The sequence below is a fragment of the Arvicanthis niloticus genome, chromosome 1 (genome assembly GCF_011762505.2).
Source record: "Arvicanthis niloticus isolate mArvNil1 chromosome 1, mArvNil1.pat.X, whole genome shotgun sequence".
Taxonomy (NCBI): domain Eukaryota; kingdom Metazoa; phylum Chordata; class Mammalia; order Rodentia; family Muridae; genus Arvicanthis; species Arvicanthis niloticus.
The window spans coordinates 16,176,541-16,203,283 of record NC_047658.1 but is presented as its reverse complement, the minus strand read 5'-3'; the positions used below and the strand labels follow the sequence as shown (position 1 = coordinate 16,203,283).

Below are 26,743 nucleotides of genomic sequence, written 5' to 3'. Positions count from 1 at the left end.
AGAGTGTCCATCTCAGTTCCAGTATGAGCTGCCCCCAGCTAGGAAGGTCAGGTTAGTACCTCTGCCTTTCCCAACCCTAGACAAGCCTCAAGCCAGACCTGTTTCTAGAAAGCCTTTCAACCTGGCTTCACACAGGCCAACTGCAGCTTACTCTGAGAGGTGTCATTTTCACTCAGCTCAGCTTACCACCCTGAGGCCATCCCAGCCACCTCCTGTCAGCAAATCTTTGATGGCTTCTGCCTAGGTAGCTCATCCAGGTTCTTCCAGTGCCACATAACCTAAAGTAACCAACACCATCCAGAGCCCAGGAAGATGCAATGCTAGGTTTCTTCTCACTCTTCTTCCCCAGTGGGTGGCAGACCTGCATGGACTCTAGCATGTGCATGCCAAGGTGGGCTCGAGGCTTTTTAAATATATTGTGGCTGAGCTCAAGTGGATCACTCTTTATCTTGAACTTAGGGATTATGGGCTTCTCTTCAGCTTTGACTCTGTTCCTTGACTGCTTAAGCTCCTCTGTTTTCTTGGAATTATTTTCTCTGTTCCATTTGGTCTTGTCTTGCCCTTGTCCATTAGCTCTGCCTGGCCTAATGGGTGACACTTTGGGACCTTTGTCCTCCAAGTCCTTTGCCATGCTTTTAATATCCCTGTCACTGGCCCCGACACTGGCCATAGTCCCCTCTGCCTCTAGTAAATCGTAGTTTTGGATTTTGGCCTGAGGAGCTCCATCCATGAACTCAGAGGCTTCATAGTTTTCCTTCCTCACCTGGTCAGAGTACTCACTGATGACTTTGGAGTGTTTTGGGGCCTGGTCCATCCAGATGACTGTGGAGTCTGTGGATTCAGTTGCTGCAGTATTTTGGAATTGATCTAGGCCAGTGAGGAAGTTGTAGAGCTGGGGAAGGTGAATATCTGCCACCAGTGTTGTGATATCTATAAAGTCGATAGTGGACACCATCAAACTGTCCAGTTTTCCTTTATCTTCCAGACCTAGGCTGATGCCTTCCAAACTGGCATTGTTAGAACCAGACTTCTTTCTTAGGCTTTGAGTGTCAGTCAAGTGCAGAGGTTGCTGCACATCATGGTTGCTAAAGGGAGGAATAATGGGTCTTGGTTTTCTTTAGTGCCCTCATAGGCAACCCGAGGCATCAAATGCATCTCATGCATGGTTTTAATCTCTGTTTGTTTTGAGCTTGGAGCTGGAGGCAAGGACAGGGATTCTCGAGGACTATGGACAGGTGTTTTTAATGGCCTGACCCCATCAACAGATGTTATCTTCCTCTGGGAAACCTGGGTACAGGTGATGTAGAATTCTGGACTCTGCAGCAAAGTATTTGGTCTGAAGGGGACAATCCCAGGGATGTCTCCAGTTCCTCCACTGCAAAAGAGTCAAGGAAGGAGTCAGTACATGTTACGTGATATTTTCTCCTCCTTTTGTAGCACCACAGGAAACTGGCCACTGCAACCATGGGGCAGGCATTCTCTGAGCTGTCTGCTATGTTTTCAGAAAGGTAGTGGCTTCTCTGTTGTTTGGGTATCCATAACATGTCAGGTTTTCAGAGATGATTTTGTGTTCCTATATAATAAGGTAAAAGAATTCTGTTGATTTGTGGCCCTCACTTACCTTCCCCTTTGTATAAAAAGATACATTGCCTCTCATTTCCTTGGGGCTTTACTGTTAGGTGGGTTATTTGACCAATAATTTCTGAGAACTTACTTGTCTCTAAGAACATATGCCAACAGCATTACACAGACACCATCAAAAGCCTGGATTTTTATGTGGGTTTAGGTATCCAAATCCAGGTAAGAATTTCAACAACAGAGGCTTTCTCCAGCCTCATATTTTAAAACTTCTTATGGGTGACATGAAAATTGGTTTACAAAACTGAAACCTTTGAGCTTGGGTGTGACTCTGTATTACAGAACATGTGTACGTAATTTTATAATCATTACCATATATCAACTCTGAAATACACAGCAAAAAAAGAAGTATAGCAGTTTGGCTACCTTAGCAATGGTACATGCAGTGCACCTAACTCCCTATATTATTTTAAGTGTAAAAGAATGCCAGGAGAGGTGGTTGGAATTTGAAAGGAATATGTCCCCCAGGACAGATTCTCAGCTGCAAGGCTCTAAAGAAAGATTTTGACTCATGGACTATCCAGTCACACACACACACACACACACACACACACACACACACACACACACACAGAGAGAGAGAGAGAGAGAGAGAGAGAGAGAGAGAGAGAGAGAGAGTTAGTTAGTTCTTTGGTGTCCACTAGAACTCTGAGCAACATACCAGGAAAGAGTTGATTACAGTGTTGTTGGGCATGAGACTGATCACATTGAGCACTGATGTGTGAGTGTGATGTGCTCTGTGGGCATCACTTAATTCAGTATGAATACTACCCATTCTGCATTGCCTTCTCTCTCATGATAGAGTCTGAAGGTAGAAATGGAAAGCCACAGCTGTACTTAAACTGGAAGGACAAACATTCCCCTCTGTGTGGGATGTCCAGTACTGAAAGGTAGAGCTCAGTTTCCTTGGAATACTGATCCCACTTCTTTCACTCCTGGCTCAATACTTATTCAGAAGATTGTTGTCTAGCATGGCTTGAGCAGATGTGCAATAGATTATGGCAGAGGTAGTGAGAGATGTTTGGACATTTCTTTGCTGAATCTCCTTTAAGTGCCAACACCATCTCTGATGGTGGGGCAGAGGCCTGGCTCTCAGTGTAAGACACAGAGCCATAGGCATGAAGGCACTCTCTGAATTCTCCAGCTATCAGAAATCCCAAGCTGTTGTGCTTATAGTAATAGACCTGGCTACCCTCCTGGTATGAATGTATCAGGCTGTATCCTTGATTTAGCACCAGAGATAATTAGCTGGACAAAGCTGACAGACCATTTTGGATAGAAAGGAACTATGACATTGGGATCTAAAATTTTATCACACTGGACTATCATAGATAAGGACATTTTGGTTTCCTGGTTAGTGATGTCACATTGAATTCTGACAATGTAGCTGCCCTCCTATCTCTGCTTCCTGTGATATCCCACTGAAGATTACCTGGACAGGAGAGTGTGGAGTTGGAGATGTGGCACTGGTCAGTCAGCACTGTCAGCATAGTTGTGCTAGCATGTAGATTAAGGTAGGCACTGCCCATGAGTGCCTAGAGAGAAGTACTGGATGCTGATGGCAGGAGCCATGCTGAACTCACAGCTGTGATGGAGACACTGGAGTAGTTGCACACCATTCCTAAGGGTGTGGAGTTGTTCAGCACAGGCAGAGTGAGTTGCAGAGTACTTTCTGTCCCAAAGAAAGGTGTGCTTTGGAAATTTTCTGTAGGGAGGAAGAGGACAGTAGGAAAATGAGATGGATGCTTTCTAGTGCCTTGCAGGAAACAGTACTATCTCCCGTTTCTCCTGTCTGGGAGAGTGAGTCTAAGACCATTGTTCCCTCCAACATTTCCAATTGCAAATTTTCAGACTAATTCTTGGTAATGGATGGGATGATACTCATTTGATACCTGTTTTTCATGCGTGGGCAATCAATTCCAAGTTGACTTGGTAACCTATGTGCTAATCTAAGCACAGTCCATTTTTACCTACTTTGTCTTGCCCTCATACCTGCTGTGGTATGACCTTATATCTGGGTTCTGTAACAGAAGTGTATAGAGGTAGTAGAGCCTAAGACAACTTCTCATGCCCCTTTGCCCTGTTCTGTGCATATCTTACTTTATGTAAACAGACAAGGTCTCCCTACTTAAATAAGGTTGTTCTTAGAATCACAAAGCCTGGCCTTGGCCTTCCTCTGCCTCCAGAATGGTGGTATCATAGAAGTCTGCCAATGCCACCAGGCTTACTATTACTCTGAGCTTTAAAAAATAATGCATCAGGGATTTGATATATGAATACTGTATTTAATTAATTACCCTTCCCCCTTCTAAGTCCTCTTTTGTCCCTGCCACTCCTACTATAATTCACTACCTCTTATCATTTAAATGTAACTATTAGACACATATGTGTATATGACTTAAGATAACACGCTGATAGTATTTCAGGGTGCTTTTGTATGCTTAGAGCTGGCACATTGATATTTGCTAATATATTAGAAATTCAACCATGAATAAGACTAATTCTCCCTCTATTATTGTTACTTGCCTATAATTCTTCAACAGGGGAAGCATTGTGAGAATTCCCTGTTCTGTGTCAGTGATGCACAGAGAACAAGTGACTGTGATGACAGCTCCATCTGATATTATCCAACAAAACTAGTGTACACAAGACTTAGGGAACTCTTTACAAGACATGAGAGATTGTACGAACCAGGGAGCAGAGTGCGATTGTGTCTTCTATATAACAAGGAACGAGCACCCAAACAAATATCAACAGAGTATTTGCCTAGACAAGACTTTGGAAATGCCTTCATTCTTTTGATTTGAAATCTGTGGTTGTCTGCAATATTTGGTCTTAAATTATCTTGATGTTCCTTTAGGATAATCTCTGAGTTTTTTTACTTTTTTGATATCTCTGTCTTCTATCCCCTCATCTTTATATTGTGGATTATTTCTCTCCAGTTCCTGTGGGTCTTTCTTTCATATACCAGCTACGTGATTTCTTTTACTACATTAACTGCCTTCACAGAGTCCAGTCCCCTCTTAAATTCTCCCACATTCTCTTTTTACCTACGATAGACTAAATTTTCTAAAAGATGCTAATTGCTCTCTTTATTTTTTATTGTTTGTGTCTAGACAAGGCTAATTTAGACCAGCATAGACTTAATCTGATCTTCAATATTTCAACCACTGCATGCTGTGTTCATTGATGAAGCTGTTTATAATACTCACATATAATATGAATACAGGTGTGCCACCATACCTATGTGAAAGATACATTTAGAACAGCACTGAATTTGAACAATAACAGGGAAGCAGTAGTGGAGAGAGACCATCACAATCATGGTATGGAGTGCTAAATTCTTCAAAGAAGTTCTACTTTTTTTTTTTAAAGTTAACACTGTCAATTTTACCTGATTTTTTTCCTGTTTACTTGCCTTTTAATACACAACTATACTGTGCTGTGAGCAAGTTACAGTGCAATCTCCCTGAAGCAGTAGAAGGATCAGTTGAGAGTGAAGTCTTTACATTGTCACATTCTTAATAAGAACAAAAGCTAATGTGCCATTCAACTTAAGATATCTGTATATCTATCCATAGTCTCCTGAGAAATTAAACTTACACTAAAAATAAGGAAATATATGATCAACATTTTAAAGTTTCATTCCCTACCTGATATGGTCAGGGCAAATGTGGGAGAGACTAGCAGTAATCCATGTTACAATGGAGCAGGATAAGTGGTTGTTCTTGACTTATCTTCTCACCACATTGGCCCCTCTCTCCATTAGTAGACAGTGCTCACTAGTCTTAGGTGGCCTGTTGTCACAGGCCTGTGGCCTGTGGATAGCTCCATGGAAACCCAGTATTCTACCAGATACTGGTAGGGTGGGAGAGAAAATGATGTCATAAATCAGGGAGTAGTCAATAGGAAGGTATGATTCTGAGATAAAAGACAGGATGTGTAAAGAAGATTGCAGGGGACCAACAAAAGCCTTGAAAGTTGAGGTGTTAGCTGGTTAAAGGAAGTAATATTTTGGTGTAGCTGTCCCTCTTCCTATGACTTTTATCCTAAAATATCATGGCAATTCTTTTATAAAGTTCATTGAAGAAGATGTCCTGTGCAGAGGACCCCCAGACCCTAAGAGACCAGAGCTCTTAGCCCAGGGTACATTATTCAGCAAAGCTCTCAGTCAACATTTATGGAGAAACCAAGATATTCCATGACAAAATCACATTTAAACAATGCCTTTCCACTAACCCAGCTCTACAGAGGCTACCCAGAAGGAAACATACAATAAAATGAGGTCAACTATACTCAGGAACACAAAAGAAATAAATAATTTCATACCATGAAAATCAATCGAAGACAAACACACACATGGGTGCACAAACACATGCACACATACATACACTCATTCAACTCTGATGCCAAAATAACAACCAAGACTAATATTAAAATAACAGGAATTGTCATTCATTGGTCATTAATATCTCTCACCATCAATTGTCTCAATTCCCCAACACACAGGCTAATATAATCAGTGCATCAAAATAATCCATCAATACAATAGATGCAAATAGTCAAGGAACAATCAAGACAATAAAAACATAGTCAAAGAATAAACAAGGCAATAAACAACTGACCTTAATAGTTGCATGTAATTAAAATGATATAAAAAGCAAAAAGGTGAAGATGGGATGGGACAGGGGGATTCTAGGAAGAATGTGGAAAAGGGATAACATCTGAAATGTAAATAAATAAAATATCTAATAAAAATATTTATTGCCATTAAAGCAATCCTAACTGACAACCTACCTAAAAAAAAATAATAACGTTCATCATGCTGTATACACAAGATACATCTCACCAACAAAGATATTCATTATCTCAGTACAAAGGGCTAGAAAAAGCTTTTCCAACCAAATGAAACAAACCATGAACTGGAGTAGCCATTCTAATATCTAATAAAATAGACTTTCAACTGAAAGCAACCAAAAGACACAGGGAAGGACACTTCAAACTAATCAAAGGAAAAATTTAACAACAGAACATCTCATTTCTAACCATTTATTCTCCAACAGAAAGTGCATCAACATTTATAAAAGAAACATTACTAAAGCATAAATTATGCATTGAACTACACACATTAATAGTGGGAGAACACAACACCCCACGATCACCAATGAACAGGTCATCAAGACAGAAACTAAACAGAGAAATAATGAAACTAATAGATTTATGAATCAAATGGCCCTAACAGGTATCTATTGAATATTTTACCCTAACACTAAAGAATACACCTTCTTCTTAGCGCCTCATGGTCAAAAAGCAAACTTCATCAGATACAAGAAGATGGAAATAACCCCATGCATATTAACAGATCACCTTGCATTAAAGCTGGACTTCAACAATTACAAACACTACAGAATGCTCACATGTTTGTTGAAACATTCCTTTAAGCTCACTACGTACAAGAGATAGTGGAAAAGGAAGGATAAGGAGGAAGTAGACTTTTCTAGAAATGGTTCTCTGGAGCAACTCCCATCTCTGTGGTCTGAAAATCAGCTTTTCAGTTCACAGGTCAGCAGCACAGCCTGATCCACTTGTAAACACTTCACTATTATAACAACAGTCCAGTTCAGCAGTTTGAGAATAGCAAATCAGTATTGGTAGCAACTACCTAACAGAGACAGCCAGGCCTCAGCCTCAGCACAAGTCATCAGGAGGGACCAGCAGGAACACCAGAAGTTTGCCTTTAGACCCATGACACCATCTATATTTGTAAAGGAGGATGGCCTTGTCAGGCATAGGTAGGAGAGGAGATCCTTTGTCCTATGAAGGCTGAACACTGAGTAGGGGCGAATTCGAGGGTAGGGATGTGGGAGTGGGGGCTGGGTGTGGAAACATCCTTATAGAAGCAGGGGAGGAGGGATGGGATAAGGGATCCTGGGTGGTGGGAGGAATGGGTTAAGGGGATAAAATCTAAAATGTAAATATAATATTCAATAAAAGTAAAAAAATGCTTCTCTCAACAAAGCACAAATCTGCAAAGGCACGAGACTAGCAAGCGTTGCACAGCTAGCTCTATAAGCAAAACTAGCCTAGCCTTCATCACTGTTCATCCAGTGATTTTAATACTTCCTCTAAACATCTTATATCATCCATTTGTCTTGCTTCATCATGTGAGTCTCTCTTAGCTGACATCACTCTGTCAAGAAACTGTACCACACCACCAGAAGTTTTGTGATATGTTTCTCTGTATGGAGTCCCAATATATGGAGTTCAGCTACTCAGTTGCAGTGGACCAATATATGCCTGTCATTAGCAAAGAATCCTCGATCACATGTCCTTTCCTGTTTTTGCTTTAGCAAAACATCATTTTTCTTGTGCCTGCTACAGTGAAACTTTCCTTCATGAGTTTGTCTTAGCCTTTCACCTGAGTCCCCTTCAGGAAAACTCTCCTTCACATGTTTTCCCCAAGAAAAGACCTTTCAACACAACTGACTTTCCAAAGAACCCTTAAGTTCTACCCAAGGACACTATAAAAACAGTGGTAAGAGTAAAGTTTATAGCACTAAGTGCTCTCATAAAAAAATTGGAGACTTCTCAAACTAACAAAAGTACATCTGATAACTCTAGACAAAAAAAGAAGAAAAACAAACCCAAGAGGAGTAGACACCAGGAAATAATCAGTCTCAGTGCTTAAAACAATCCATCAGAAACACAGAAAACAGTACAATAAGTCAACAAACCTGAGAACTAGTTTTTTTAAAAAAAAATCAACAAGATGACAAACCTTTAGACAAACTAAAAATCAGACACTACCCTAAATAACAAAATCATAAATGAAAAGAGAAACATAACAGACACTAAGGAAATTCAAAAATCATTAAGTCTTAATTCCAAAGCCTATATTCCACAAAATTGGAATATCTAAATTAAATGGTTGAGTTTCTAGACAGACACTAACTACCAAAGCTAAACTAAGTTCAGATAAACATTCTGAATAGTCTTATAATGCCTAAGGAAGTAGAAGCAGTCTTTAAAAGTCCCTGGGCCAGATGGTTTTAGTGCAGAATTCTACCAGACTTTTGAATAAGAGTTAAGGCTAATGCTCCTCACACTATTCGACAAGATAGAAACAGAAGGAAAGGTGCCAAACTCATTCTATCATGCCACAATTACCTTGCTCAAAGATACAGGAAAGAGAATTTCAGGCCAATTTCCCTTATGAACATTGATGCAAAAGTACTCAATAAAATATTTGAAAACTGAATCCAACAATGCACCATCCACAATGATCACATAGGTTTCATTCTGGGGATGCAGGGATTATTCAATAAACAACTATCCACCAATATAATCTACAATATAAATAAACTGAAAGAAAAAAATTACATGATCATCTCACTTGATGTAAAAATGTGTTTGACAAGCTCCAAAACCCCTTTGTGATAAAAGTTTTAGAGAGATTAAGGATAAAAGGGTCCATACTGAAACATAGTAAAGACAGTTTATGGTAATTTAATAGCCAGCATCAAACTAAATGGAGAGAAACACAACATGAAATGAAAGCACGTTACTAAGGACACTTAATGTTTGACAAAGAAAATGGGGTAAAGGAATCTTCAACAAATTGACCCATCTACAAGGATGTCTGCATATAGAAGAATGCAAGTAGACCCATTTTTATCATCCTGTTCCAAACTCAAATCCAAGTGTTTCAAAATCTTCCACATAAAATGGGATAGATATAACCTGATAGAAGTGAAATTGGAAAGTAACCTTGAAAGCATTGGTTCAGGAAACAACTTTCTCTACAGAACACCAAAAGCTCAGGCACTAACATGAACAATTAATAAATTGGAGCCTCTTGAAACTGAACAGAAATGCAAGTGAAAACTATTTTGGGATTCCGTCTTCCACCTATCAAAATTGCTAAGATCAATAACACATGTGACAGCTCATGCAGGAAAAGATGTAGAGTAAAGGGAACACTCATCCATTGCTGGTGGGAATGCAAATTTATACAGTCACTATGGAAATCTGTATGGAGGTTCCTCAGAAAATTGGAAATTGATCTCACTCAAGGCCCTGCTATACCACTTTTGGGCATAGGCTCACAGGATTCCTTATCCTACTACAAAGACACGTGATTAGCATTGATCTCCCTGGGAGAGGAGACTGTGAGCACATGGGAATAGGAGGGTTCAAGCAGGGGACTGGGAGCAGAGAGTAACACGAAGGCAACTGAAATTCGGAGGCATTTAGAGAGTTATATAGAAACTGACTGCAGTAGAAATTCCCTGAAAACTATGAGAGTGACCCTAGAAAAATCTCTTAATATTGGGGCATATGGATCTGAAACTGTCCATCTTCTGAAATCAAGCAAGGCTACCATTAGAGGTACTAGAACATCAACACAACTATAAAACCTTTGTCTGACAATTTGTCTTGCCTGTGCTGGGGTAATAGAAGCACCAAACTTTTGGGAGTGTCCAATTAATGACTAGTCTAAATTGTGGCCCAAGTCAAGAGATAGAGTCCACACCTAACATTGTGTGGATTCCCCAAGAACAAGAGGCTAGTCAGCCCAGAGACCCAGGGTAGAACAAAATATGACTAGAAAAAATTTAATGAAATGATTTTATTGATGCTCTGCCTAGCCCAATAGTCATAAAAGAGGCATAGATCTGCCACTGAGATAACCCTTAAGAACATGAAGAAGAAGGATTCTAGTACCAAGAAGGATGGAGGACACCATGAAAAAACAACCTACAGAATCAACTAACCAGGGCTCATAGGTGGTCATATAGACTGAAGTGAAAATCATGGACCCTGTGTAGGTACTCTATATATATGTTATGGTTGCATGTGGATGGCTGTGTGGATGGCCAAGAATCAGAGGTTAGTCAGCTAAGAGACACAGGAAAACCCAAATATGTCTAAATTCTTGTGTGTTCTTATGAGACCAATCACCATCAGCAGGAGTAAGGGGTAACTTAGATTCCTTTGCATGTGCTTGGGATACTTTTCCTCTTACTTTCTTCTTATGTTGTCCAGGATTGGCATGACTGTTAATAGATTTATTGTAAATTGTTATGCCATTGGTTGATTAATGTCCCTGTGAGACCTGCTCTGTTGGTTATTGATATTGTTGTTGTTTTTGTTGTTGTTGTTGTTCTTGTTTTGTTGTTGAAGAGAAATGGAAGAGGAGTAGATCTAGGAGAGGGGGAAAAGTAGAGGGGGTATCTCGGAGAATTGGAGGTAAGGGATCCTGTAGTCTAGATGTAATATATGTAAAAAATAAAAACATTTAAAAAGAAAAGTAGAAAATAGAATGGTGAGGGAGAAAAAAGGGATACCATATCCAGAGGCAAAGTCCTCTGGAGTGTCCAGACCAGCATTCATGACCACAAGCTGGGCCATGTAAGGAGAAGTAGGAAAGGAAATGGGAGAGCCATATCAAGAAGACAGGAGATGAACAGGGCCAAGTAACCAAAGTGGCTGGGCTATCTTTGGAAGGACATCTGAAAGAAGAATAGTCCATATCTTGCACAGTAAGGTTAGAGTAGGTGGTGGGGTATATCAGCAATATCCTTTAACAGGTAGGGACCGAGAGATGCTGAAATAATCTGGTGTCTAGGTCCACTTTGATATGTTGACTAGACACTTCAGTTAACCATTTTGCCAGGGTTGGAGACTAACACAAAGTACTAAATACACAGAACACAAGCCACAACTGTGATGCTGAGGGCAGGCCCATCAGTAGAGTAGCAGTTTTCTCAGCAGAAAATCAAATGCTGTGATGTAATTCAAGTTCTGAAAGACAGATGCACTGTGGAAATCTTGCATGCTCAAAGTACCTGAAAATTTTGACCAACAACAAACCTCTAAAGAAGATAGCAGAGGAGTCAACAGTCATGGCATGCTTCACATTTGAAGATTTGAAATTGTGAAATTACCTTCACCAAGACAAACAATTATGTATTGAGTTATGTATTGTGTATTGAATATCTGGAGTGCTGGGATTGCTGGTGTGCACAACCCTGCCTGTTTTCCATGGGGTAATGGAGTAGGATTTGAGTCGTGTGTGCTAAGAAAACACTCTACCAACTGGGTGAGAATGAAAAACTCTCACACTGTTTGTCCACAGACAACAGGTTTGTTTTGTATGCCACGAGGTGCTAAAAAAGAGATCAAGAGCAAGGAATGGAACTCAGCAACACAGGACTTGCCTAGCACATGAAAATGCCTACAATCAACCATTTCATTAGCCTGGAAAAAAAGAGAAGAAAATTAGAACAGGAACAATACTGGTTAGCCATAGACCAAGCTCCAGTCAGTCTCCCCAGAGCTGTTATGACACCTGGTGCATAGTGTCTGTCCCACCTAATTCATCCTCTGTGCCCTCACCTTGAGCAGACCAGGGAGATGTCAGAGGGCTCCCAACTTGGCCTCAGTTTCCTCTGACACCAGAAGGACCCATGGACACAGGGACCTTGGGAGGCCTTCCTAGAATTTGGTAAATAAGATTTGCCCCACCTCCTTGTGGGGAACCGACAGAAGGCTGGTATCATCCTTGCAGCCATCTTGAGCCATATACCCTGAAAAGAGACTTGATTACATCAGCCTACAACAGCTGAGCACACTCTGATAACATCTTGCTTTAGATACCCAGGATTTTCCCTTGGGTGTGTGAGACTTAAAGGTGTGTGACTTAGGGGTGTGACTTAAAGATCAGATGTAGAGACAAGACCTAAGGGCATGACTTAAAGGCATAACTTAGAGGCATGGTTTAGAAGTGAGACATATAAAAAGCAGAGGCAGACAGGAGAGTTCAGAACAATTTGGAGTAACAGAGATTCAGACACTAGGAGTAGGAGTAGACATTAGACACTCAGAAGAGAACAACTTAGAGTACAACTTGGAGGAAGAACTTGGACACAGTACAACTTGGAGTACAACTCAGAACTAGGAATTAGATTAGAGAGTACAATTTACAGTACAACTTGGAGCAGGAATTAGGCATTGAGGAAGAAGACACTTGGACTAGAGAATGCAGAAGAAGAATAATTATTAGATATTAGGCACTTGAACCTGAGAGTAGAAACTTGGAACTTGGAGGCACTAGGGACTAGGAACTCAAGACTTGGGACTTGGAGAAGAACACAGACTGAAGAAGATTGAATCACACTCTGTCTGGTCTCCATTCTTCGAATCCATCCTCACTCTCTCTCTTGCTGAGCCCTGACCCTTGGACTGGAGCAGCTTGGGGCAGTGTAGGCTCTAACAATTTAGCCCCCCAAGGCTTCTGGCAGTGTGGGTTCCAACACCGACAGAGCAGTCCAAGACATTTTGGCCCCCAAACGTGGGGTAGTGCAGTTCTCAACATTTCTGGCCCCCAAGTGTGGGGCAGCTGGGCCACAACACCTCCTCTGATCTCGTAGGACCTCATGCTGAATGCTGAGTACCCACATCAGTAGGGAAGCCAGAGTAGGACCGGGGCCCCATAGGAAGAGGACCACCTGTATTTGGGAGTGTATATGCCTATCATGGAGACCAGCATGGATTTGGAAGTCTGAGTATGTCTGTGAGGTAAAAGCAATTGAGGAAGGATAAGTGTGTGTTTAGAAGGTGCTCCCTGTGTGTCTGGAGGGTCTGTTTGGTTTTGAGACTGTGTGGGTGATGGAGGCTGTGTTAAAAGATATTAGATTACATTGTAAACATTGATATTGTGGACTGGTATGGCTCAGCTTTTGATTCCAGAACTTTCAGTTTAGTGTAGACAAGTACTTGTTTGGCTCAACTCTAACACATACCTTTAATTCAAGAGCTAAATAAAATCAACCCTAGGTCAAGAGGCAGAGCAAGCAACCAAGCTGACAAGGAGTGAACATAAGTGTCTTAGGGTTTTACTGCTGTGAACAGACACCATGACCAAGGCGAGTCTTATAAAGGACAACATTTAATTAGGGCTGGCTTACAGGTTCAGAGGTTCAGTCCATTATCATCAAGGAAGGAACATGGCAGCATCCAGGCAGGCATAGTGCAGGAGGAGCTGAGAGTTCTATGCCTTCATCTGAAGGCTGCTAGTGGCATACTGACTTCCAGGCAAGCTCTAGGGTGAGGTCCTTAAGCCTACACCCACAGTGACACACCGACTCCAACAAGGCCACACCTCCTAATAGTGCCACTCCTTTTAATTAGTTGATTGTTTATTTTTGAGACAGTGTTACCTGTACCCTAGGCTGGTCTCCAACTGCCTATATAGCTGAGAGACCTTGATGTGATCCTCACCTCCCACCTCACCAGTCCTGTAATAAGCACAGTGCATCACTGTGTGCAGCTGAACATTCCTTTCTTGTGTGCTTAGGTGTGCTTAGGTATGGAGGAGACTTCCCCTATTCTCAGCACCCTCCTCATTCACAGTGGTCTGCCAGTTCCTCCCCATATTCTAATCACCTTGACAGGTGGAAAAGAGGCACTGGGATCCATCTGGCCTGGGCAATTTTCATGGAAGTTCAACTAGGTCTACCCAGCCCAGGTAACTCTGCACTCCTTGACCTTACACACCTGGGCCACACACGTCTGCAGAGTGAGTGGAGACTTGTATTCTCTCCTGTCTGTCTGTAAAGGGTGTCCCTGAAGAAGTCTAAGAGGAAGTGTGCAGGGAAGCTGGGGCTGGGGTGGGTTTTCAGTTTCCTTCCTGTCAATTCCCTCAATCACTTAAAGGGACTTAAAAGAATAAGGAAAGATAGGGTCTCATGTGTATCCCCATCCAGAGATCCACCTGCCTCCACCTCCTAAGGACTATTAACCTGAGAAATCTCATTGGCCTCATAGTGTATTTTTTATGTGGATTACTCTTGTTTGATGGAAACAGGGTATCACTATGCAGATTAAGCTGACCTTGAACTCATATATGCAAACATGTGTGTGTGCTTTTGTGTGTGTGCGTGTGCGTGTGCGTGTGTGTGTGTGCCTGCCACTGTCTCCACAGTGCTGGGATAAATGTGCGCTACCACGCCCAGTCTGTGTGTCAGGCATTTGCCTTCATGTTCATGCTTTCCTGGTGCTCTCAGGAGGCAGAAAAAGAAGTCAGATTCCTTTGAACTGAGGCTACAGATGGTTTTGAGCTGCTATGTGGATGCCAGGAACCAAATCTAGACCCTCCAAAAGAATAGCATGGGCTTATATAATCCACACTGCTGGATATACATTACTCCTACAAAGAGGGAGTGACAACAAGACCAATTGGTTTGGGTGACTGGGAAACAGCCACAGGCAGCTCAATGGATCGCAACCCTTATTTATTTATTTATTTATTTATTTATTTATTTATTTATTTATTTAATGGGGTGAGAAACAGAGCCTCATGTTCTCAGGCTAACATTATATTCACCATTTAGCCGAGGCTGGCTGTGAATTCCTAATCCTCTGCCTCCACTTCCTCAGTGCTGTGATGACAAGTTTGTGCCACCATATCTGACTATTTTGGTTTTTTAGACAGAAACTGACCAGAAGCTCCAAACCTTAAGGAAACACCTGCCTCAGCCTCTGGAAAGCTTGGATCACAAGTGTGTTCTACCCCACACTCAGCTAAGAAACCAAGTATCTCATTTGCCTTTGTTGTGTTGTGGTAGCAACTCTTGCTCTGCTGGCCCAGGCTGTGTGCACCACCATTTGAGGCTTCCAGCTTTCAAGTTCTTAGGAACTCATTACCAGCATAGGGCGGGCTCTGGACATTCAGTATCTACCAAGGCATCTGTTACCCATCCCCCTCTCAAAACAACAGATGACGGCTGAGGGAGTGATACCCCTACTGAAAGATGGGTGCAGGCAGATCTGTGTGACTCTGAGGTGACCACTGTCTGGAAACCTCAGCCATTTCTGAAATGATAGGTTGTACAGTCCAAGTTTTTGCATAGGGGACTGTGCTCCAGAGAGTAAGTTCAGTTGCTGTCTCTTCCCTTTGTATTATGACATTGGGATTTCTTTCTATCCCTCTCTACCTTACTCCTTTCATACAAGATCTCCCACTAAACCTGGATCCAGGTTAATGGCTACCACACCCTAGACTCCTCCTGTGTCTCCCTTTCTTGGCACTGGGTTTAGACCTGAACACCTAGATTTTCATGAGTGTGCTATGATTCGAATTTAAGTCTTCATTCTTGTAAAGCCAGTGTTCTTACCCTAATGCCACCTCCCTATATCTCCCTTTACAATTTTGAGATAGTGCATTTAATTAACTCCACTAGTTTATTTTGGCCAGACTGCCTGTCCTGGATTCTGCCTCTGCCTCCCAGGGCAGACTACAGGTCTGAGTTCTTGCTGTGGCTTTCCCATAGGTGCTGGGGATCGGAACAGAGGTCCTCACACTCCCTCAGCATGCATTTTATCAACTACACAATTTCCCTAGCCTCCCTGTGCATCCTACAATGAAACTCAGACTACTCTAGAGCTCCTAAACTCCACTAGTCCTTCTGACTCAGCCCCCCATTACTGGCATCATCTGTGTTCCATGCATGGCCAGAAACTTAATCTTGGTTTTGGTGTTGTTTGTTTCTCCCCATAGCCCAGACTGGCCTAGAACTTTGGGGAGTTATACCAGCGAGACTCAAGATCTCCACCAGGCACACCAGGGTCTTCTCCAGTGCCATGTAGACTTTGGTGAAGTCCCCAGACCTGCCAGCCTGAATCAACAGGGGTGAGTTTACTGTGTTCCCATACACCAGGGCCCTGCAGCAAAAACCCAGCAGAACAGTTTTCCTGAGCGCTGTGTAGTGAACACATGGAGGATGAGACAGAAACTTTGAGTTCTGAGCTAGCCTGCACTATTTAGCAAAGCAGTGTCTCAGAACATCCTCTCCCTAGGTCACAAAATAAAGATATGTGGAACCCCAGGCCCACAAAATGTGTGATTTCATGTGTGAAAGAGTCCAGAATTGGGAACTCTACATAGTCATAAAGCAAAGTGAGAAAAGGAAGCAGGAGCAACTGCTGCCTTAATGACCATGGAATGTTCTGGAATTGGAGCACAGTAATGGTTATATAGAATAGTGATTTTTGTACAAAATTTGGTGAGTTACAAAAAGATAAGGTCCAGTTACAGTGGTGCATACTTTTAAGTTCAGTGTTCTGGAGGCAGAAAAAGAAGGATCTCTGAGTTTGATCTACATAGCAATTTCCAGGACCATTTGAGCTACATAGAGAGATACTGTCTCGCTAAAACATCTTTTAAAAGACAGTGAATAAGATGTCTCACCTGGCAAAGACAACTTCTGTGAAGCTTGAGGTCCTCATTTTCATCTGCAGGAATCTCATCGTAGACTGAGGAAACCTGAGGTTGTCCCTTGTCTCCGCTCACACTCATGGCTCTACCCCACACACATACAAACACAGTAGTGGGCAAGCAGGCTCCATATCTCTGTGCACTGCCAAGAGCACATCCTAATGGTCCTTTCCATTTGAATAAGTGTCTGATGTACTCTGGGCTGTCCTCTTGTCTCCCCTGTGAAGCTGAGGCTGACCTGGCAATCCAGCTTCCTCCTGCCTCAGCCTTCTAGGTGCAGTAATGTGGAGGTGCATGGACCTCCACAGTGCATTGCATTTATTGACCATGTGGTGCTTCTGGTTGGTGCCCAGCAGGGTCTCCCTGTGTTAAGTGGCCTTCCTTCTTTCTCTCAGCTATCTTGTCATCTTCCTCTCCCTCTCAATTTCTGTCTCCATTTCTTCTTCCTCCTCCTTTCCTCTTCCTCTTCCTCTTCATCCTCTTCCTCCTCCTCCTCCTCCTCCTCCTCCTCCTATCCTCTCTATCCCTCCCCCATCTCTCTATCTGTGTTTCTCTCTCTGTTCTGCTATTCTCTAGGCAGCTTTTCGCTATTGTAAAAACACTCTGGATAAGATAGCTCTCTCTGCTAGTAAAAATTCTAAACAGTATCTAGATAGCTTATGAATTTTTTGACCAAAGTCAGAAATGCTGCTATGAAAATTTCTTGGATCTTCCAACCAAGTCAGAAATACTGTTAGGAAAAAAAACTAAAAGTAACTCTTGAGATTTTTCAAGCAAAATCAATAGGCCATAAAAAATTCCAAAACACCTGTGTTTGCTCTACAGGCAGCCTTCTCTGGATAGCTGATAGAAAACATTCTTTTTTAATTAATTATTTTATTTATTTACATCCCAAATATTGCCACCTCCACCTCCGAATTCTTCACTACATTCCCCCTTCCCTTTACCTGTGAGATGATACTCTCATAACATTGTCCTTGCTAAAGTGGGACATCATCCTTTTCTGGAGCATCAAGTCTCTGCAAGCTTAGATGCATCTTCTGCTCTGGGGCCAGAAGGGCAGTCACTCTTCTGAAACATATGTGCCAGGGAACTTAGACCAGCCCATGTATGTTCCTTGGTTAGTGGCCTAGTCCCTGGGAGCTCTCAGGGTTCCAGGTTAGTAGACACTGTTGGTCTTCTTATGTGTTTGGCATCCCCTTCAGATCCTTCAACATTTCCCCTAACTTACACAGGGGTCCCAGACCTCAGTCCAGTGGTTGCCTATGAATATCTGGACCTGTCTCTGTCAGCTACTGGTAGAGCCTCTCAGATGACGATATAGGATTGGGATAGACAATCATTGTACGCACTGCTCTATACTCTCTGAATCTCCCCTGGACTTTTGAGAGGACCCTGGCCCTCATTTGTCATGTTTAGCACTGTTGTAGTAACTGAGCCTGGACCTGGATGTTTGTTGCTGGTGAAGGTTTGCAGACCCCCAAAGGAGGAAATGCCAGTTGTCTTCTCATTCTTCTTTCCCAGTGGGTGAAAGACCTGCACTGACTCCAGCATGTGCATGCCAAGGTTTGTTTGAGGCTTCTTGAAGCTGTTTTGACTGAGCTCAGGTGGATTCTTCTTTCTCTTGGTCTTGGGGATGGTGGGCTTCTCTACTCCTTTGACTCTGTTCCTTGACTGCTTAAGCTCCTCTGTTTTAGAGCTGTTCTCTGGTCCACTTGGTCTTTTCTGCCCCTGTCTTCTAACTCTCCTGTCCTTGCTGGAGGCCACTTTGGGATCTTTGCCCTTCTGGTTCTTTTTCAAATTTTTAATAGGCCTGCCACTGGCTAATTAATTTATTAATTTATTATAGGATATAATAAAAACCTAAATCATTACAGTTAAGAGAAATATCAGAATAAAATAACCAACTTAGCATTCTATAGGCAAATTTACTATTTAAATCAATGTGGCTATGTTTTTCTATCCATCTATATCTACTTAGTTTTCTATATTCCTGCACATGTATCTATGTATATACATATTTACATATGATTTTCTGTCCTTTTATACTTCTGTATCAGTGAATATATCTCTTCAATCAATGTCGAAAAGGACTTAGTCACAGTGATCTGGCCAGCTCTTACATTACATAGCCATAATATTGAGAAATTTCCATATCCTTCTCCCTCTGAAGGAAAAGCTGCAGTTTCCCAGAAGAGGTGTTCTTGACAGCATTCTCACGTTCCTGTTGAGCCCGCCTCTTCATGGCCTCCCTCTGTGGCCTGTGCTCTTCTGTGATGGGCTGTGAGACAACTGGTCCCAGAATTTCGACTTTCTTCCATGGAATCGGTTGGCAGCCGAAGTCTTGCAGCAGGAATTGAGTTTGAGGTTTGGGAGGTGATGGCACCTTGTTCCTGGAAACAGAAACTTGCTTTCTCTGGAATGAAGTATGAGATGATGATCTGTATGGTGTGGGCCTGGAGGAGGCCAAAGAAGTTGCAGAACTAGACTGGATGGTATTGGCTACATTAGGCTGTGTGGCTCTGGAGGAAAGTGGAGGAACTGGCTTGGCAGAGGCCATCAAAGATGTGCTGACAGGACCTTGTTGGTTTGGCCTGAGTGTGGTAGGTTGAGCTGAGTAGGAGTGAGGCTGCACAGGGTAAGCGGCAGTGGGCCTTCGTAAAGCCAGGGAAAGAGGATTTCTAGAAATAGGTCTGGCTTGAGGCTTGTTCAGGGTTGGAAAAGGCAGAGATACTAAGCTGACCTTCCCTCCTGGGGGCAGCTCATACTTGGATGAAGACACACAGTCTTTGTTGGCACTGCTCTCTACTGTATGAATCGTCCCTAGACTTTTGGGAGGACCCTGGCCCTCACATGGAATGTTTATCACTACTGTAGTAACAGAGCCTGGGCCTGGATGTTGGTTGCTGGTGAAGTTTCGCAGACCCCCAAAGGAGGAAATGCCAGTTTTCTTCTCATTCTTCTTTCCCAGTGGGTGAAAGACCTGCACAGACTCCAGCATGTGCATGCCAAGGTTGGTTCGAGGCATCTTGAAGCTGTTTTGACTGAGCTCAGGTGGATTCCTCTTCCTCTTGGTCTTGGGGATAGTGGGCTTCTCTTCTCCTCTGACTCTGTTCCTTGACTGCTTAAGGTCCTCTGTTTTTTTAGAGTTGTTCTCGGGTCTCCTTTGTCTTTCCTGCCCCTGTTTTCTAACTCTTCTGTTCTTGCTGGGGGCCACTTTGGGAGCTTTGTCCTTCTGGTACTTTTCCATGTTTTCAGTAGCCCTGCCACTAGCCTCAGCCACACACGCAGACCCCTCTCCCTCCACTAGGTCCCGGTGTTGGATTTTGGCCTGAGGAGCTTCCTTAAGCAGCTCAGAGGATTTATGTTTATTCTTCCTCACCTGGTCAAGGGGGCCACTGATGATGCTCCAGTATTCACAGGCCTGATCCTGGTCTATGTCTGTGAGGTTGTTGAGGAGTTGGGGAAATTGAATGTCTGCCTCAAGTGTAGTGATGTCTTTAAAATCTAAGCTGGGTCTAATCTCATTCGGCAGGCCCTCAAGCTCTTTTGCACCCATTCTGTTGCCTCCCATATGGGCATTATCAGAAACAGATTTCTGCTTTATGTTCTCAGTATCAGTGCAGTTCAGAGGCAGCTGCAAGTCAGGGTGTGCGAAAATCATTATTGGTGTGTCTTGGTTTTCTTTTGGGCCCTCACAGGCATCCAGAGTCTTTAAAAACTCATCTTTGATCTCTTTCATGGTTTTGTTCTCTGTTTCTTCCTGGTTTGGAGCTGGAGGAAAGGCTAGGAATTCTGAAGGACTGTGGATGGGGGCTGTTAATGCCCTGTTTCCATTGACAGCTGGTGGTCTTATCTGGGAAACCTGATCCCAGGTGTTGCAGAGTTCCGGACTCTGCAGCTGACAGTGTGTCTGACCTGAAGGTGGCAATCCCAGGGATGTCTCCATTTGAACTACTGGAAAAGAGTGAAGGCAGAAGTCAGTGCCTGCAGTAAATGAGATGCTCTCTACCCCAATCCCCATTAGATAGAATCACAGCATTTGGCCCCTGAAGCAGTGGAAGGGCCTTCCTAGAATCTCTTGTTGAGGGGCTTGGATAGTACCTCTGTTGGCAGACAGGAGGTTACTGCTGTTTTTCTGCAGACCATTGAATGTCATGTTTTCTCAGATATTTATTTCTCTCCTGTGTGTGTGGTTTGTAGACGAAAACCCATAATGGGTCAGTTCCTTAATTCCCTTGATATTTGCTCCTCAGTTTCCTTTCACTTTGTCTTTATTAAGAGTGCTTCTCATTTTCATGAAACTTTGCTATTAGGCAGGTTGTCTGGTTCACAGTTTCCTAACACTTACCTGAGCCTGTCAATTTTATTCAATAATGTCATTACACAGAAAACTGTAGAAGCTTGTTTTTTATGTGGGTTTATGTATCCAAACCCACTTAGGCACTCCTACAAGGCAAGCATTTTAACAACCGAGGATTTCATCCTGCCCCATGTTTCACAATTTTATAAGTGGAATGGAATATGGTATGAGAGTTTGAAATTACCTGGGCTTGGGTGAGACTCAGTAGTAGAAAACATGGCTACATGATCTCATGTTCTTGGACATGGGTTACCTCTGAAGTACCACAGCAAAAGAAAAAAGGAGCAGCTTTAAACAACTTAGAAATGGTACCTTGACTATACCATACTCTTTTATAATTTTAAGTGTTAGAAAATTCCGGGACAGGTGCTGGGAATCTGGGGGGAATTCTTCCTCCAGGACAGATTCTGAGCTACATTGCTCTGGAGGATTTAAACTCATGGAAAATCCCATGTTACCAAAATAAAAAAAAAATTCCTCAGTGTGTTCTAGACACAAGATCAATAGTTAAGGAAGGAGTTTATTGCAGGATATTGGTAGATGGGACTGGTTATCTTGTGTACTTAGTTCCATGTGCAACTGTGGTGTGATCAGTGAATATCACCTAATACAGAATTGATGTCACTCACTATGGCCTTGCATAGTCTCTTTAGATAGAGTCTGAAGGTAGAGGTGGAAAGCCAGAGCTGGACTTAACTGTCAGGATACTCATTCTCACTCTGTGTGGTGGAGTGTACACTATAAAAGGTAGAGGTTAATCTACTTGGAGTGCTGATCCCACTCCTTCCCTCCTAGATCTGTACTCACCTGGAAGACTGTTGTATGGCATGGATTGAGCAGATGTGGAATAGGAGAAGGCAGAGGTAAAGAGTGGTATCTGGACATTCCTTGGCTGAATCTCCTTTAGCACCATCACCATCTCTGGTTGGAGCACAGAGGTCTGATTCCCAGGGTAGGACACAGAGCCATGGGCTGGCAAACACTGCCCAAATTCTTCAGCTATCAGAGGGCCCAGGCTGTTATGCTCATAGTAATAGACATGGCTACCCTCCTGGTAGGAAGGTTCCAGTCTGTATCCTTGATTTGGCATTTGTGGTGGTGTGACCTGGACAAAGCTGGCAGGCAGTGTTGGATAAAAAGGAAGTATGGCATTGGAATTTAAAATTTTATCACACTGGTTTGTCTTAGCCAGGGAGGAGAGTGTAGTGTCTGCGTCAGTGATTGTCACAATGAATCCCTGGAGTGCATCTTTCTTCCCATCCATGCTTCCAGTGAAATCTCACTTGAGAGCACCTGGATAAGAGGGTGCCTAGGTGGAGATCTGGCCCTGCTCAGTCATCACTGACAGCATGGTTGTGCCAGCATATCGGGTAAGGTAGGCATTACCCTTGAGTGGCTGGAGAAAAGTGCTGGATGCTGATGGCAGAAGCCATGCTGAACTCACATCTGCATTGGAGACCCTGGAGATGTTGCACACCCTTCCTGAGTGTGTGGAGTTGCTCAGCACAGGAAGAGAAGGCTGCAGAGCCCTTTCTGACCCAAAGAAAGGTGAACTTTGGAATTTTTTTGTAGGGAGGAAAAAGACAGTGGGAAAATTGTGAGGTTGATGCTTTCTAGGTTCCTGTGGTGAGCAGTGCTATCTCCAGTTTGTTCTGGTTGGGATTGTCTAAGACTGAAGTTCCCCCAAACATCCCTATTGCAAGTGCACAGATTCATTCTTGGCACAAATCATAATCACACTCATTTGATGAGCTCTTGATCTTTTTCTGTGGAAATGAAATTCCTGGTTGAACTGGTTTAGCCTTTACCCCAACCTACACACATTCCTTCTTTGCCCTGCTTTATCTTCCTCTCATACCTGCTATGACACTGCTTCAAAACTGTGTCCTAGAGGAGAAGTGTTTAGACGTAGGAGAACCTTAAATTTCTCAAGTTTCTGCTTTTTCTCTGTCCTTCGCATATCTATGGAAAGAGACACTTTACATGGAATAGGCTGGACTTGAAATCACAGGACCAACCTGCCTTTGGATGTATAGCACTCCTTTATATGTGAGTCCCAGGTTGACCAAACTTGTCTATACTCTGTGGGTGTTTTTGTTTTCAAAAATTACATATTCGGGATTTCGTATATGAATATTGTGTTTACTTCATTTCTTTTCCTAACCCCTCCTTTGTCTTTGCCACTCCTTCTATGACTGATGATCTTATTTAAGTATAACTCTTTTTGTTTTTTTTTGTTTTTTTTTCTTTTTTCTTTTTTTTTTTTATTAGATCTTTCATTTACACTTCAGATACCATCCCGTTTCCCCATTCCCCTAAGTATAACTCTTAAACACCTATGTGTTTATGACTTTATGTATACAACCCACTGGTAACATTTCATGGTGTGTACATTGGTTTAGGGCTGACCTACTTGGATTTGCTAACCTATTAGAAGGTTGATCACTGAATAAGATTTACTCCTCCTCTCTTCCTGTTAAGTGTCTGTAACTCTTGAAGAGGGGAAACCTTGTGAGCATTTCCCACCTGTGTCAGTGAGTGTTGTACAGAGAACAACTGACTATAAAATTCCCAGCCCCAACTAATACTATCAAACACAACCAGTGCATACAAAGAATCAGAGAACTCTTTACAAGATTTGATAGATTGCAAGAGTGTAGCACGAGAGTGGGATAATATCCTCTGAATATGACAGTGAACTTGCACCCACAGGAGTTTTAATATGGTTTCCTAGTTTAGGAAATGACAGTGCCCTGAGCCTTTTGATTTAAAATGTGTGGTTCTCTGCCACATTCAGTTCCAAACTATCTTTGTGTTCCTTAAAGATCACATCTGGTTTGATTTATTTTATTTCTGTGTTTTCTAGCCTTTCATCTTTATAGTTTGGATTGTTTGTGATTCCCCAGTTCTTGTGGGTTGGTCTTTCATGTAACAGCCTCAATAATTCTTTCACTAAAACAACTACCTTCTTAGAGTCCAGTCCCCTCTTAGTCTCTCAAACATTCACTTGTCTTTTAAGATTCAACAGCAGAGAACCCAGACCATAGTAGCAGTGTAATTTCTCTGAGATAGATAAAGAATCAGTTGAGAGTAAACTGTGTGTCCAAAGTCATATTCTTAGTAAGAACAAAACTAACTATGGCTTTCAGCATGAGATATCTATAGTCGTGTCATCCCTAGTATTTGAAAGATTTAAACATATACTAAAAATAAGGAATCAAAAATGTTTGTGATCAAAAATGTTTGAAAGTTTCTTTCCTTACCTGACATGGTCGGGGGACTTTGTATGGGGAGTAACAGTACTTCACCCTATAATTGAGCCAGATAAATGTTAGTCTTTGTCCAATGTGCTGACCAAGCTAGCGAGTGTGTCCAGTATCAGACAGAGCCCACTGGTCACTGGTCACTGGTCACCTGTAGTGATCCAAATTTGTTTACAGGCAGCACCATGGGAACCCCAGGATTCTACCAGGTGCTGGTAGGCTAGGAGGGAGGATGATGTCATAAATCAGTCATTAGCCAATGGGAAGGACAGATTCTGAGCTGCAAGACAAGATTGAGAGAAACAGCATCCCTGAAGGCTGAGGTATGTGCTGGTGAAATGATGTAATCTTCAGATGGTTGTTGCTTTTGCCTTGCCTTTTAGCTTAGGAGATCATTACAGTGCTTGTTATTAGATTCATGAACTGCTATTAATAATGTGAATATGTTGAATCCCAAGGCTGTTCTTTTGGGGTTTCTTTCCAGGAGTCTTTTTTTCTTTATTTTATTTTTCTGGCCCAAGGTAGACTCAGATCCATGTTCTCTCCTTTTCATCCCTGCTTTGTAGGCTTTGGTTATTGGACCAGATTGATCCTGCATCCTTACACTAAAGGGTGAAAGCACAGTAATCTTCCAGAAACAGTGGTCTTGATTTTATCCGACAGATGCATGTAAAGTGGGTTATACACTTTTCAGCAAACAACAGGAGGACTGAGGTTGAGGCTGGATGCCTGTGTTCCCTCTTTCAGCATTTGTTGCTATTCCCCTCCCTCACTCTGCTCCCTCTGCATATTTTCTCTACTCTTCTTTCATTTTGCAGAGATAGTTTTTTTTTTTCTGTAACTCCTATTGTTTTTGAACTCACTGTGTATATCTCCCTCTGGCCTCAGACTCAGGGACATTCTTTTTGTCCATGGTTAACTGTTTGTAGAATCATGGTTGTGAGCTACCTAGTCTGAGTTCCTTCTCTATTTGTCCTCAATAGAAAAGACAATAGCAGTTACAGTAGTTTCCTCCTCCTTGCAACAGACTCTGTAGAATCTTGGCCTTCTAGCATTCTGTGCCATGCTTGAATCTGAGTTCTGGCTAAAGCAGAGAAAGTGGAACACTTGGAGAACAAAAGAAGGTATCTGTACAGAGGGCTGGGTTAAAGAAATAAAGTCATGTAGGTATTTTGTTTACTTGTGAATAGAGAACACACTTTTTCATCATCTTAGTGTATCTTCACACACAGGAATGCAACTGGCCTTTTGTTGAAACATAGATAACTCTTGTGTCTTTCTTCATTTTCTTCTGTGTTATATCTCCCATTTTTGTTACATTTTCATTCTTATACATTCATACATCCAGTTTGACCAGCATAATTCGATGAAGATGTTTACTGTTCCCAGTGTATATGTTTCTGGCTACTTTATCAAAGTCACGTACCCTATATGTTTGAAAATTTGTGTCTGGATCTTAATTCAATTCTGTTCATTAATGTATTTATTTTATGCCAATATCATTCAGGTTTCATTACTATAGCTCTATAGTACCAATTAAAATGGAATACTGTGAGACTTCTTGAATGTCTTTTATTATTAAGGATTGTCTATTGTATCCAATAGAGTGTGTGTGGTTTTTTTCATATGAAGTTGAGAATTGTCATTTCAAGTTCTAAGAATTTTTACTGAAGATGGCCACGAAACTAAGATGACCCTAATTCCTATGCTGATGTTTTTTTCCATGATTCTGGAGATTTTTCTATCCCGTGGTATCTTCTTTACACACTTGAAGCTTTTATCATACAAGTCTTTCACTTGCTTGGCTGTTGTTACCCTGAGGTATTTTAAAATATACAATGTTACTGTGATATGTGTTTTCCTATTTATATCTCTGTCTTTTTGTCATTGATGGAAATGTTAGTCTCATTTATAGATAATATCAAGTGGTCTGCAGATAATGATAGTTTGACTCCCTTCTTTCCTGGTTGTGTCCCCTGATGTCCTTCAGTTGTCTTTTTGTCCAAGCTAAATTTCAATTTGTATATTGAATAGATATGAAGAGAGTAGGAAAATTGTATTGTTCCAGATGTTATTAAGGCACTTTGTATTTCTCTCCATTTACTTGGATATTAGCAATAGACTTGCTATAACTTGCCTTTGTTATGTTGAGTTATATCCCTCATATCCTTAGTTTCTTTAGGAAAGATTTTTTTTTATCAT

At 42.0% G+C, this 26,743-nt stretch overlaps 2 pseudogenes; both read right to left on the bottom strand.

The window, feature by feature from the left end:
* Positions 1–172: 172 nt before the first annotated feature.
* Positions 173–16,947, bottom strand: LOC117723841 (uncharacterized protein C2orf78 homolog; annotated as a pseudogene).
* Positions 16,948–19,034: 2,087 nt separating this feature from the next.
* On the bottom strand, positions 19,035–25,454 carry LOC117723191 (uncharacterized protein C2orf78 homolog; annotated as a pseudogene).
* Between the last annotated feature and the right edge of the window lie 1,289 nt (positions 25,455–26,743).